Source organism: Petaurus breviceps, unplaced genomic scaffold, assembly GCF_028583685.1.
Source record: "Petaurus breviceps papuanus isolate PSGF00001 unplaced genomic scaffold, PetGlider_PUasm1.0 181, whole genome shotgun sequence".
NCBI classification, from domain to species: Eukaryota; Metazoa; Chordata; class Mammalia; order Diprotodontia; family Petauridae; genus Petaurus; species Petaurus breviceps.
Window position 1 is genome coordinate 13184798 of NW_027185784.1, and position 11752 is coordinate 13196549.

At 41.2% G+C, this 11752-nt stretch overlaps 1 protein-coding gene across 2 annotated transcripts in view; it reads left to right on the forward strand.

The window, feature by feature from the left end:
* The window catches only part of LOC138160601 (carboxypeptidase A5-like), a 52393-nt gene that overhangs the window by 12396 nt on the left and 28245 nt on the right, over positions 1-11752 (forward strand). The window contains exon 1 of one of the 2 annotated variants that reach the window (XM_069087222.1): positions 8142-8403. The exons of the other annotated variant lie outside the window; for it this stretch is intronic. The gene's annotated coding sequence lies outside the window, so the exon portion shown is untranslated. Of the gene's footprint in view, positions 1-8141; positions 8404-11752 lie in introns of those variants that run through there. 2 annotated transcript variants of the gene reach the window in all.

The following is an 11752-nucleotide window of genomic DNA, read 5'->3' on the forward strand; positions in this document are numbered from 1 at the left end:
ATCATGTGAGGGATTCTATTTAGCAAAACTGCAAAGGTGGGGTGAGGTTGTGGGAAGGAGGGTTTTCCACTCCCATTATGCCCCAGAGCTAATGCAAATTACCCCAGGAGCCAGATTAAAACGAGGTTTGGTGGAGCTCCTAACCTTTACCTTACTTTCATACTCTCTCCCCACTCCTCACTCTCCCTGCCAATCCACCCCATCCACCTCCAGCACCCAAATCACTGTACTTCCTACACATAAAATGGAAATAAAACACTCTTATGACTGCCTTACAGAATTATTATGAGGAAAGTGCTTCATGACCATTAAAGCATCATACAAATGGGAGTTATGATCTTGATGTACCCCATAGAGATTATTTATACATAATAGGCACTCATTAAACACATTTTGATTTGATTCATAACAGGACAGGAATTTAAGAACCACGTAAGCAAACTTGCACAACAAGCTAGAACAGCAAAAGAAAGGGAAAAAATTATTTCCAACAGAAACTGTGGGTGGAGTCCAGGGAGACGTGCGTCTTGCAGTATGCCAGAATTCCCAGAACAAAACCAAAGATTTACTATCCCAATTAGAGACAGGAAAAACCTGGCTTTTAATTAAATGTTTAACCATCTTCTCCACTAACAATCTTCTTGGATACCTTATTATGGTGGTGGTGGGGGTGGGAGTAGTAATCTTGTGTCCTTGAAGCCTGGCCCAGTAGAGTTTTAGCTCTGGCAGGTCCACCTGATGGGGTTCAGGGAGACCAGGAACCCCAATAACCTGAGTCCCTGGAAAGAATTCACGGACTCAAGCATTCTTCAAATCAAGGTAGCAAAGATTTATTGTTACACTATACAGAGGGCAAGAGTTCTTAGAGAACCTGCAACCTTAGAAGGTACAGTTAAAGTTTATATAGGATAAACTATAGTAAAACCTACAGCAAATATGCTAACTAGGTGAGTCAGGGTGGGATTAGGGAGTGGTTAACGGTGGTCAGTTCTTAAAGGAACATGCACTTTTAATATCTACTGTGCAGTATTTTACCCAGATTTCACTGGGAAATAACCCAAGGTGGGGCTACGTAGAGGTGTGGTTTTAGACTTGAAATGTCACTAAGTTAACTAGTGGTGAGGGTTGACTGAGAAATGCCCAGTCTGCCACCCATCAATGTCGTGTTTGACAAGATGGATGTTGGGAATATATATAGCCTAAGGTATACATAATGAGGAATACAGGATGTATATAATGAGCTAGGGAGTAAGTATAGATAATCCAGTGGAATGCTCACTTGTTATTGTGCTGGGGGAGATAAATGTTTGGCTGGGGATTGCTAAGCATAGTGCAGGAGGTGGGGAGAAACAGGCAGAGATTATGCTCTGGGACTAGGGAGAAATGTTATTTTGGAACTGGATGTGATTTTTGGAACTGGGGTTCAAGAACAGGCACTCAAGCGCCCCATCACACCCCATCACACAGGAAGGCTTAAGACAAGCCAAGCAATAACCATGTAGCTCTCATCCAAGGACCAGCTTAATTAAATGTATATGGGTAGTTGGTGGGCCCTCTGGCTAAGGGTTCTGGACTATGAGTTAGGAAGCCCTAAGTTCAACAACTGTCCCAATACTTACTAGCCTTGTGACTCTGGGCCTTTCTGAGCCTCAGTTTCATCACTGGTAAAATATTAGTAAAAGCACCTGCCTCACAGGGTTGTTGTGAGAATAAAATAAAATGATGTAAATAAAGGACTTTGCTATTATTATTTTTAATATCATTATCATCACAACTGGCCAATAGGTGATTATTTTTAGTCACAGAAACTCATGAAGACCATCCATTAAATAAAGAAACAGGATGTAGTCTAATAGAAAGTATACTGGATTTGGAGTCATGAGAGGCTGTTGTTCCAATCCCATCTTTCTGATTTGTACTGAGCCTTGGTTTTCTCATCTGTACAATGGAGCCCCAGGCTACCTTCCTAGCATTATTTCATGCCACCTCCTTTTCATACCCTAGAAAGTAACATCTATCTCACACATTTGTCATGGAGATCCAATGTTTAGATTTAATTGTTATATTTATTTATATTTATTTTTATATATAATTTATATTTAATTAATAACGAACATTTATATAGTGCTTTAGGGCAGCTAGGTGGTACAGCGGATAGTGTGCTCAGTTTGGAGTCAGGAAGATTCATCTTTATGAGGTAAAATCTGGCCTTAGATACTTACTGTGTGACCCTGGGCAAGTTAGTTAACCCTGTTGGCCTCAGTTTCTTTATCTGTAAAATGAGCTGGAGAAAGAAATAGTAAACCATTCTAGTATCTTTGCCAAGAAAAACAAATGCATTAAGGTTTTCAAACAGCTGTATAGATATTATCTCATTTGATCCTTACAACTCAGGCACCATTGTAATTCCCATTTTACATTTGAGAAAAGGCATTGTGAGGTTCCGTCACTTATCCAGACACACAGCTAGTAAGTGTCTGAGGTCAGATTTGATCTTAGGTCTAGCTAACGATAATGTAAATAAAAAAAAACTCTGAAAATTTAAAGCATTGTCAAAATGCCAGCTATTATTTTTATTACTATTAAGGCATGAAGGGGGTGTGATTGGCCCAAATAAGAGGAGTAACCATCCTGGTTAAATTCTGGACCCTAGAAATAGAATTTTTTATTAAATTTTAAATTAAATATTAAATCAAATTTACAACTAATTAATTAAATTTAATAAAATAAACAAAAATTAAATAAATACTCAATTAAATTAAAAGTTAAATATTAAATATGTCTATTTGAAAGGTTGGTAGAATGAGTAAGGTCTCAGAGAGAGGCCAGGGTTACATTATCCCCTCACTTCTGCCATTTTGGACAACCAACTGAAAGCGATCGCATTGCTGCCATACTCTCTGTACCTGGGTAAGTAGCACTCCCACGAAGAGCTGGATCATTAGGTGGTTACCTTGGACCATAAGACTCTTCTGCTTAGAAGCCATCAGCACCTTCCCTCACCAGATGAATCAAACCCACACATTCATGTTTAATTCTTCAGACTGTGGTATTCCATGTTTCACTCTCACACAAGTACATCTGTAGAAGGTTGGAATAAAAAAAGATGAGCTTTTGCTTTGCTTTCATAGGAGTCTTGGCATTCTTCTTGTGAAGAACTCTGAAGGCTAAATTGAGCTGCAAGCTTAGCTTTGATGAGGCAGCAGATGGCCTCCAGCACTGAATGCCATTCTTGGCTTAAGTGACCCCTGGTTTCTAACTGCAGACATAAAACGTTGCTGTTCCAACAAGAATGTAAACAGGTTCCAGGAAACTAAGGACAGCTAGAGCCCCTTTGATGTGTGTGTGTGTTTACTTTCAAGCTCTTTTGGCTGTTCCTGTGCCTGGCTTCTCAGGAATCTGTAGATTGTTTAGCTGATAATGCTTTCTCTGCTTCCATGGATGTATAAAAGATGTGAGTGAAACTTATTAGATGGGAAGAGAATTTCAGGTCTCAGTCTATCTGTTTTGCAATAGCTGCAAAGGCTTCAATGATTATGATTCTTCCTTATTTGGAAGCAAGTTGTATTCCTTTCACTTGTGTCTGACTCTTTGTGACCCTTTTCAGAGTTTTCTTGGTCAAGATACTAAAAGGGTTTGCTACCTCCTTCTCCAGCTCATTATGCAGATGGGGAAACTGAGGCAAATAGGGTCACATGCTGGTAAGTGTCTGAGACTGGCTTTGAACTCAGGTTTTTCCCGACTCCAGGTCTAACCTGCTATCCACTGTGCCACCTAGCTGCCCATTTGGAGGCATAGGCCTGTGGATTATTTCCTCGACAAAGTCAGTAAGTGAATTTTGCAGTTTCTCAAAAGCAACCCAGCTTGATCTCACCCTCTTATCCAACGTTGGGCCCTACTTACTGTCCATTTGTACCATCTGTCTCTTTGAGCCCAAGCTATACTGGTTGTTCTTCCAAATGTATGTTGCGATCTGGGCAATGGGCATCCTTCATTTTCTTGGGCTTTCCTGTGTGGACCACCAAGTCAAATTCCTTTGAATGACTTCAAAGCTCTTCAAAGGCCTTGATACAATCAGCATAGTGCTATCAACAAACAATAACATCTCAAGGACCTTACTTTTAACAGGGAATCTCTCTTTAATTTAGACTCTGCTACATCTCCTCCATCCCAGTGGGGGACACCTTTAATGGGCACAAATCTCCTACAGATTTTAGGCCCCTCCTGATATTTATGATCAGAGGATCACCAAATGGGATCATTCCTGTCATTATTACATTTTGCAAGAAATTCTGAACAAGGAGCGGCTAGGTGGCACAGTGAATAGAGCACCGGCTCTGGAGTCATGAGGACCTGAGTTCAAATCGGGCCTCAGACACTTAACACAAAACTAGCTGTGTGACCTTGGGCAAGTCACTTAACCCCAATTGCCCTCCAAAAAACAAAAAGAAGAAAAGAAAAGAAATTCTGAATGAGTTTGATGTATGGATGAAGCCTTTCTCAGTCCACCACCTGCTAGTGACCTCTATCCTCAAACTACTGTGTAAATTTTGTTTTTATTCTATACATATGCACATGTTGTCTTCATGTTGGAATATAAGCTCCTTGAGGATACATATTGTGGTATTTTTGCCTTTTTGATTCCCAGCACTTTGCACAGTCCTCGGCACATAGTAGGCACTTAATAAATGTTTGTGGATTCCTCGACTGGAAGAAAAACCTTGTAGAAAAAAAGCCTGTATTAGAAGGCATTTTGCTCTACTGAATCAATTTTTTAAAAATCAACTAAACAATAAGCACAGTATCTTCTCTCTTTTAGTCAATTCTGAAAAGGCCTTAAAGATGGGATCTGCAATTGAATGTCAATCAGTCAATAAGCATTTATTAAACAACTACTATATGCCAGGTACTGTACTAAGTGATTCTAAGAAAGGCAAAAGATGGCCCTTCCCTTCAAGGAACTCACCATTTAATACCTCCTTGTTCCCTCATAGTATTCTCGTCAAGCCCATTGACTTGTACATAGATGACTCTCATGAAGATTGAGTAGAGATTGGAGAGAAGCCATTGATTGTAGGTTGTCAGCCATTGATACTTTCCTGATTGCCTTTTTGGAGTATTATAAAGTCTGTCTGAGATTTTTTTCATGCCTTCATTATCTTCCCGTTCTTCAGATACCTTTTCCTTTTGATTTATCTCTCAGCCCCCTCACTTTTGTGCTGCTGCCATCCTGGGTATCCTTGGTATGCTTGGTGGTTCCGTTTGGTTGCCTTCTGCATCTTTGTACTTTTCCTGACTTTTGTCTTGCCATTGAACCCTGATGACTCTGGAGGAGAGGGTGAGACTGATGACTTTGCACAGCCTTGCCTCACTTAAATAATCCACCTGCAAATCAAGACATCACCCTCCTGATGTCATTGGTCCTTTTTAAGAATGAAGGATGGGGTGGCTATGTGGCGCAGTAAGAGCGCCAGCCCTGGAGTCGGGAGGACCTGGGCTCGGTTCTGGCCTCAGATACTTAACACCCACACAAAATAACTGGCCATGTAACCTTGGGCAAGTTACTTAACCCCAATTGCTTAAAAAAAAAGAATGAAGGATGAACAACGACAAACTTTTTAGTGACTCTAAATAATTTCCTTACAAGCACATTTGGATCTGTGACATTAGTGTCTAAGTATTCCACTGATATTTATAGAGAAAACAGTTTGGCAGGGGCAGCTAGGTAGTGTAGTGAATAGAGCACTAACCCTGGAGTCAGGAGGACCTGAATTCAAATCTGTTCTCAGACACTTAAGTGTGACCTTGGGCAAGTCACTTAACCCCAATTGCCCTGCTTTTCCCCCTCCAAAAAGACAAAAAGAAAAGAAAAAAGAAAATATCTTGTCATAGTTTTTAGAAATCTTTTCTAAAAATGCTTGAATTATTTAAACAAGTAGATAACTAAAAATGTGAAACTGATAACAAATGACACCAACAATTTCATAAAGAAGTTTAGTCACTTTTAATTAATTATCACAATAAGGCTGAAAGAGCTTAGAAAATCTCTTAGCAAACATCTGATTTACTTGCCAAATAGAAAGAGGATGACATTGGGTTAAATTATAATAAATTTGTTTGTAAAATCTCATGAAGTATGTATAATGGGTATTGTGTTTCTTGTCTTCTCAATGAGTGAGAGTGGAGGAGGGAGGGAGAAATTTTGGAAATGAAAATAAAAACTAAAAAAAATTTAAAGTAAATCAAAAAAGCAAAGTCTTATGAGCAAGAATGATGGATGAGTATGAGCAGTATCTTCTCATAAAACAGAGAGAAATAGTGAAGGATAAAACCAGTCTAAAGGTACCTTGGCAAGACATCTAAACAAAGTCATTCCAAAGGCATTTAAGGATGAGAATGAAAGGACAGCAGACAGAAGAAAAATATATAGTATATCATAATTATATCTATGTTAGGACTTTTATTATAGCAGTATCCCAGCTGTTTCACAAACAAGGTGTTCATCTCTTAGCTCTGTGCAAATTTTTCTGGCTGTACCCCATGCCTGGAACTTTGCCCTTTCTACATACTGACCTCTATGGCTTCCTTTGAGAGTCAACAAAAATCCCACCCTTTACAGGATGCCATTCCCAACCCTCTTAATTCTAGCACCTCTTCTCTGTTAATTACTTCCTATTTATCTTGTCTATGGCTTGTTTATAAGCTTTTGTTTATTGTCTCCCCCATTAGATTGTAAGCTCCTTGAGGGCAGGGGATGTCTTTTGCCTCTTTTTGTCTCCCCAGAGTTTAGCACAGTGCCTGGCACCTAATAAGTATTTAATAAATGTTGGTTGATTGTTGAATGATGCTGAGGGAATATGACATGCAGGTAGACATACATAGACGGTAACTTGAGAAGGAAGAGAACACTTAGCTTCATGAGGAAGAGGAGGGCACAGAGCAAAGCAAGGCTTTTCAGAGGAAGGAGTAATTAAGCGGAGCCTTGAGGGAAGATGAAAGTTTTGAGGCATTCTATCAGTTCATAAAGTCATTCCAAGTTTTCTTGATTTCTTCATACTCATTTCTTATGATACTGTGATATTCCATTATGTACATAAACCACAATTTCTCTAGCCATTCCACAGCCAATAGGCACCTACTTGGCTTTTTCAATCCAACAATCTAATGGTGGAGACAACATGCAAATGAATATATACATACATTTTGTATAAAAGGGAGGTAATTAACAGAGGGAAGGCACTAGAATCCAGAGGGGTTGGGGCAGGCTTCCGTAGAAGATGGGGTTTTGGTTGGGACTTAAAGAAAGCCAGGGAAGCCAGTAGGTGTAGCAGAAGAGGGAGAGTGTTCCAGGTGCAGGAGACAGCCAGAGAAAATGCCTGGATCTGAGAGATGGTGTGTCTTGTTTGTGGGATAGCCAGGAGGCCAGCGTCACTGCACTGAAGACCAAGTGTTAGGGAGTAAGGTCTAAGAAAACTGGAAAGGTGGGAGGAGGGAGATAGGTTATGGAAAGCTAGGTAGTGCAGTGGATAGAGCTCCAGGCCTGGTGTCAAGAAGACCTGAGTTCAAATTTGACCTCAGACACTTGCTAGCTGTGTGACCCCAGGCAAGTCACTTCACCCTGTTTGCCTGAGTTTCCTCAGCTGTAAAATGAGTTGGAAAAGGAAATGGTGAACCCCTCTATTATCTTTAAAACCCCAAATGTGGTCATGAAGAGTCTGAAATGACTGAATAACCACAAAAGGTTATGAAAGGCTTTGAACACCGAATAAATATCCTGGAGTTTTTCTGTATTTTTTTTTTCTAATAGACGATTAGAATGCAATCTGGGAACTGTAATAGAATGGGGCATTCTGGCTCCTGTTTGTGTCCTGTCCTAGCTTCATTTGCCTGGTTTGCCTCCTAAGAATAGTAGGTCCAGGAGAGACTGGGAGAGATGATGACATTGGATGCAGGTCACTTTTTAAAGGTAGAAGGGAAAGGACTCCATGGCACCTGCCCCACCCCCAGCTTGGATGCTAAATTTATGACAGCTGGACTCTGCCACCTGGCCATAGCCCCTGCAGCACTTTTTCAGCCTTGTGGTTCAGAGGTGGAGTTTCTGGACAGAGAGAAATACGGTGAAATTTCAGATCATGGAGAGCAGTGCTCCTGAGACCCAGGAGTCCCTCTGGTTGCAACCAGGAGAGACCCTGGGTTCATGGGGTGTTATTTAAATCAGTGCTGAGTGAACTGCATGTATCCAACTCTAGTTGGACTGGGAGCCAGGAAGTCTGTGACAAGAGACTAGATCTTCCCATCGCTTGATTACAGACTTCTGGACAGGCGTGTGGAAACAGATATTATCCCAAACAGGATTTTCCATGTTGGGAGGATTCCAGTAGATACGACTAAACGGAAGCAGAGGTTTGTGATATACAAGATGAAATCTCTGACATTAAAATGCGTGCGGTTGATTTTATAATCTTGACAAATTTTAAAATTTAAATTTATATATTATATTTATATCAATATTAAAATATAAATATTTTAACATACAATATTTAATTATCGAATATAATATACAATCACACACAATTCATATTTATTTTGTGATATATTATTATATTAACATAATATAAAATATTCACATTAAAAATAAAATTTATATATATTAATATTACAATAGAAATATTTCAAATGTAATATTATTTAAAATATAATTATACATACTATGTATTTATTCTATATTATAATATATTATGTATTATATATAAATGTATATGTTATATGTAACAAAATAATTATTTAATATAGTATTGTAATGTTAATACAATATAAAATATTCATATTAAATTTAGGTTTATATATTACGTTTATATTAATATTAAAATAAATTATTTTAGTATATTATTTAATTAGCAATTATGCATAATTTGTATTTATTATATTAATACAATTTGTTGTATATAACTATTTAATATAAAATTATAATGTTAATATAATACAAATATAAAATTTATAACTTAAATTGTGTTTCTAATAAGATCATAGACTTAGAAATGGAAAAGAATACACATGCTTACACACACATACATCAAAATCAGGAATATTTCATTCAGGAGGCAGGACTAAGTAGGAACTGGCAGCCTGAGATCCTGACCTGATTTATCTGATATAGCATTTTCTAGTATTGGGTGGTTGTGATGGCATATAAGCAGGGAGTTTTACAATCATTAGGTCTTTAATTGTGCTTCTGTATGAATTAATTTCAATTCTATAAATATTGATTAGGTCCCTCTACTATATGCTGAGCAGCTAGGTAGCTCAGTAGATAAAGGGCTGGGTGTGGAGTCAGCAAGACCTAAATTCAAATCTGGCCTCAGACACTTACTACCTGTGTGATCTTGGGTGAGTCACTTAACCCTGTTTGCCTCAGTTTCCTCCTCTATAAAATGAGTCAGAGAAGAAAATGGCAACACTCCCAGTATCTTTGCCAAGAAAACCCAAATGGGGTCACAAAGAATCAGACGTGAATGAAACGAATGAACAATGACACCATATGCTAGACACTGTAGTGTCAGGATAAAAAGATGAAAAAAAGACCATGCCTCCCCTCAAGGAGTTTACAATTCACCAGGAGGGGGCTGGGACAAGAACAAAAACAATGATAATACTACTTGTTTCACCTTGGGCAAGTCATTTAATCTCCCTGAGCCTCAATTTCTTTATTTGTAAAATGAAGGAATCAGACTAGGATGGTCTCTTAACTGACCTTCCAACTCTGGATCTATGATCTCTAGACCTTCTTTGATTAAAAATTCACCCCCTTACTATAGTTGTGAAAGGCATCCCTATTCTCTAATTATCAGTGGAAATGACATAAAAGAAGAGGCATTAACATCTGCTTTGCTGCTGTACCTTAAGGACCATGGAACTTCACCATCTGATTTGTAGCTAAAAACTTCTGTATTATACAAATATTTATTAAGCACCTACTGTGTGCCAGGCATCGAGCTAAATGTTATCTTCCTTATTAGAATATGAGCTCCCTGAAGGCAGGGGCCATCTTTTCTATCTGTATCCTTAGTGCTTAGCACAGTGATGTGCACACAGTAAGTACTTAATAAATCCTTAATTTAATACTATTTAATAAAAATAAAAGTACTTAATAAAATAAATTTATTCATTCATTCATCCTACTATTCTATGATCCTACAGGGGAGAATAAGATAAAGGAATAATTCAGGCTAAGGGGTCTAAGGAAATTTTAGAAGGAAGAGAATAATTCAATTTTATTTAATGAATAAAATTGGGCTGTTTCTTCAGTGGCTTTTTGTATTAGTGTTATTTATTTTGGGGCATTCTTTTTAAGAATCTGAGTTCCAAATTCTCAGCCTCCCTTTGGCCCCTTCCCTACCCATTCATGAGGCACGCGATCCTACCCATTCATGAGGCACGCGATCCTACATCACTTATATGTGGTTGGGTTTTTCTAACCCTGCAGGATCCTAAGTTTGACCCGGAGCTGACCATTGGACTACGAGCTCCATGGGGGCAGGGGCCACCTTTGGCCTCTCTTTGTATCCTCAGCCCTTAGCACAGTGCCTGGCACACAGCAGGCGCCTAATAGGTGCTTATTGACCGCTTAGAAGACCTTCTAGCCCAGGCCCTGCAGATGCGCCCCAGGCCGGCGCAGTAGCAGTCAGGCTGTGCTGCTTCTCCCCTGTATCACGGGTAGCTAGCGGGCTGGATGTTAGCAATACTGGCTGCTCTGTCCCGCCATGACCACGTGCGGCAGAGTCCCTGGCGGGAAGCGCTTTGTTGATTGACTACTGGCCGCCGCCGCATCCGCAGGCCACCTTCCGGAGTCAGGCGCTCAGCCGGCCAGGCCAGGGCTGCAGCGTCGCCCCTCAGCCTGTAGGCTGCGACCTCCAGGCAGGAAGCAGCAGGAAATGCTCCCATCCCACCCACCCACCCTCCGGCCGCGGGGGGCAGAGGCCGCACCCTGGACTGCGGTGGGTGAGTAGCTGCCCGGAGGGCCGGAGAGCGAGAGCACGGGGAGCACCGCGAGGGGCCCCAGCCTGCTCCGGGGGAGGGGCGCGCTTGCCTCCCCCCTGGACCTTGGGCGGCCTAGTGTCCGGGACGGGAAGGAGCACTCATTAAGCGCCTGCTGTGTGCAGATGGCCTCACAACTGCCCTGGGGAGGTTTGATTCCCTTCCAGATCAGTCCAGCTCTGTGTGTGTGGCCACGAGTGGATAGCGTGGCGCAGCGAACGGAAAAGGCATTTATTAAGCACCTGCTGTGTGCCAGGCACGGGGCCAAGTACTTTACATACAGTTCTCACGACCTCCTTGGGGAGGTGGCAGCTACGATTCTCCGTAATTTGATTCCCTTCCTTACCGCCTGTGTGACCTTAGACAAATCAAGTCAACTCTGCGTGTGACCCTGAATGCCTTCATTAAGCACCTGCTGTGTGCCAGGCCACGTTCAGTCCTCAGCCCCGGGAGGAGGGGCCGTCACCCTCCGTAATCTGACACCCCCCCCCCCATCAGTCCCGCTCCGCGTGTGTGGCTGTGAGCGGAAGGACAGAGCATTTATTAAGCGCCTGCTGCGTGCCAGGCGGCTCTGGGCCTTACACTCCTCCCCTCACAGCAGCCCTGGGGGGGTGGGAGGGGGCGGTGCTGTCGCTGCCCCCATTGCACAGACGAGGAGCCTGAGGCGGGCCGGCCACACCTGGGTCTGGGTCTGACTAGAGCCGGCCTTTGGGCGTGG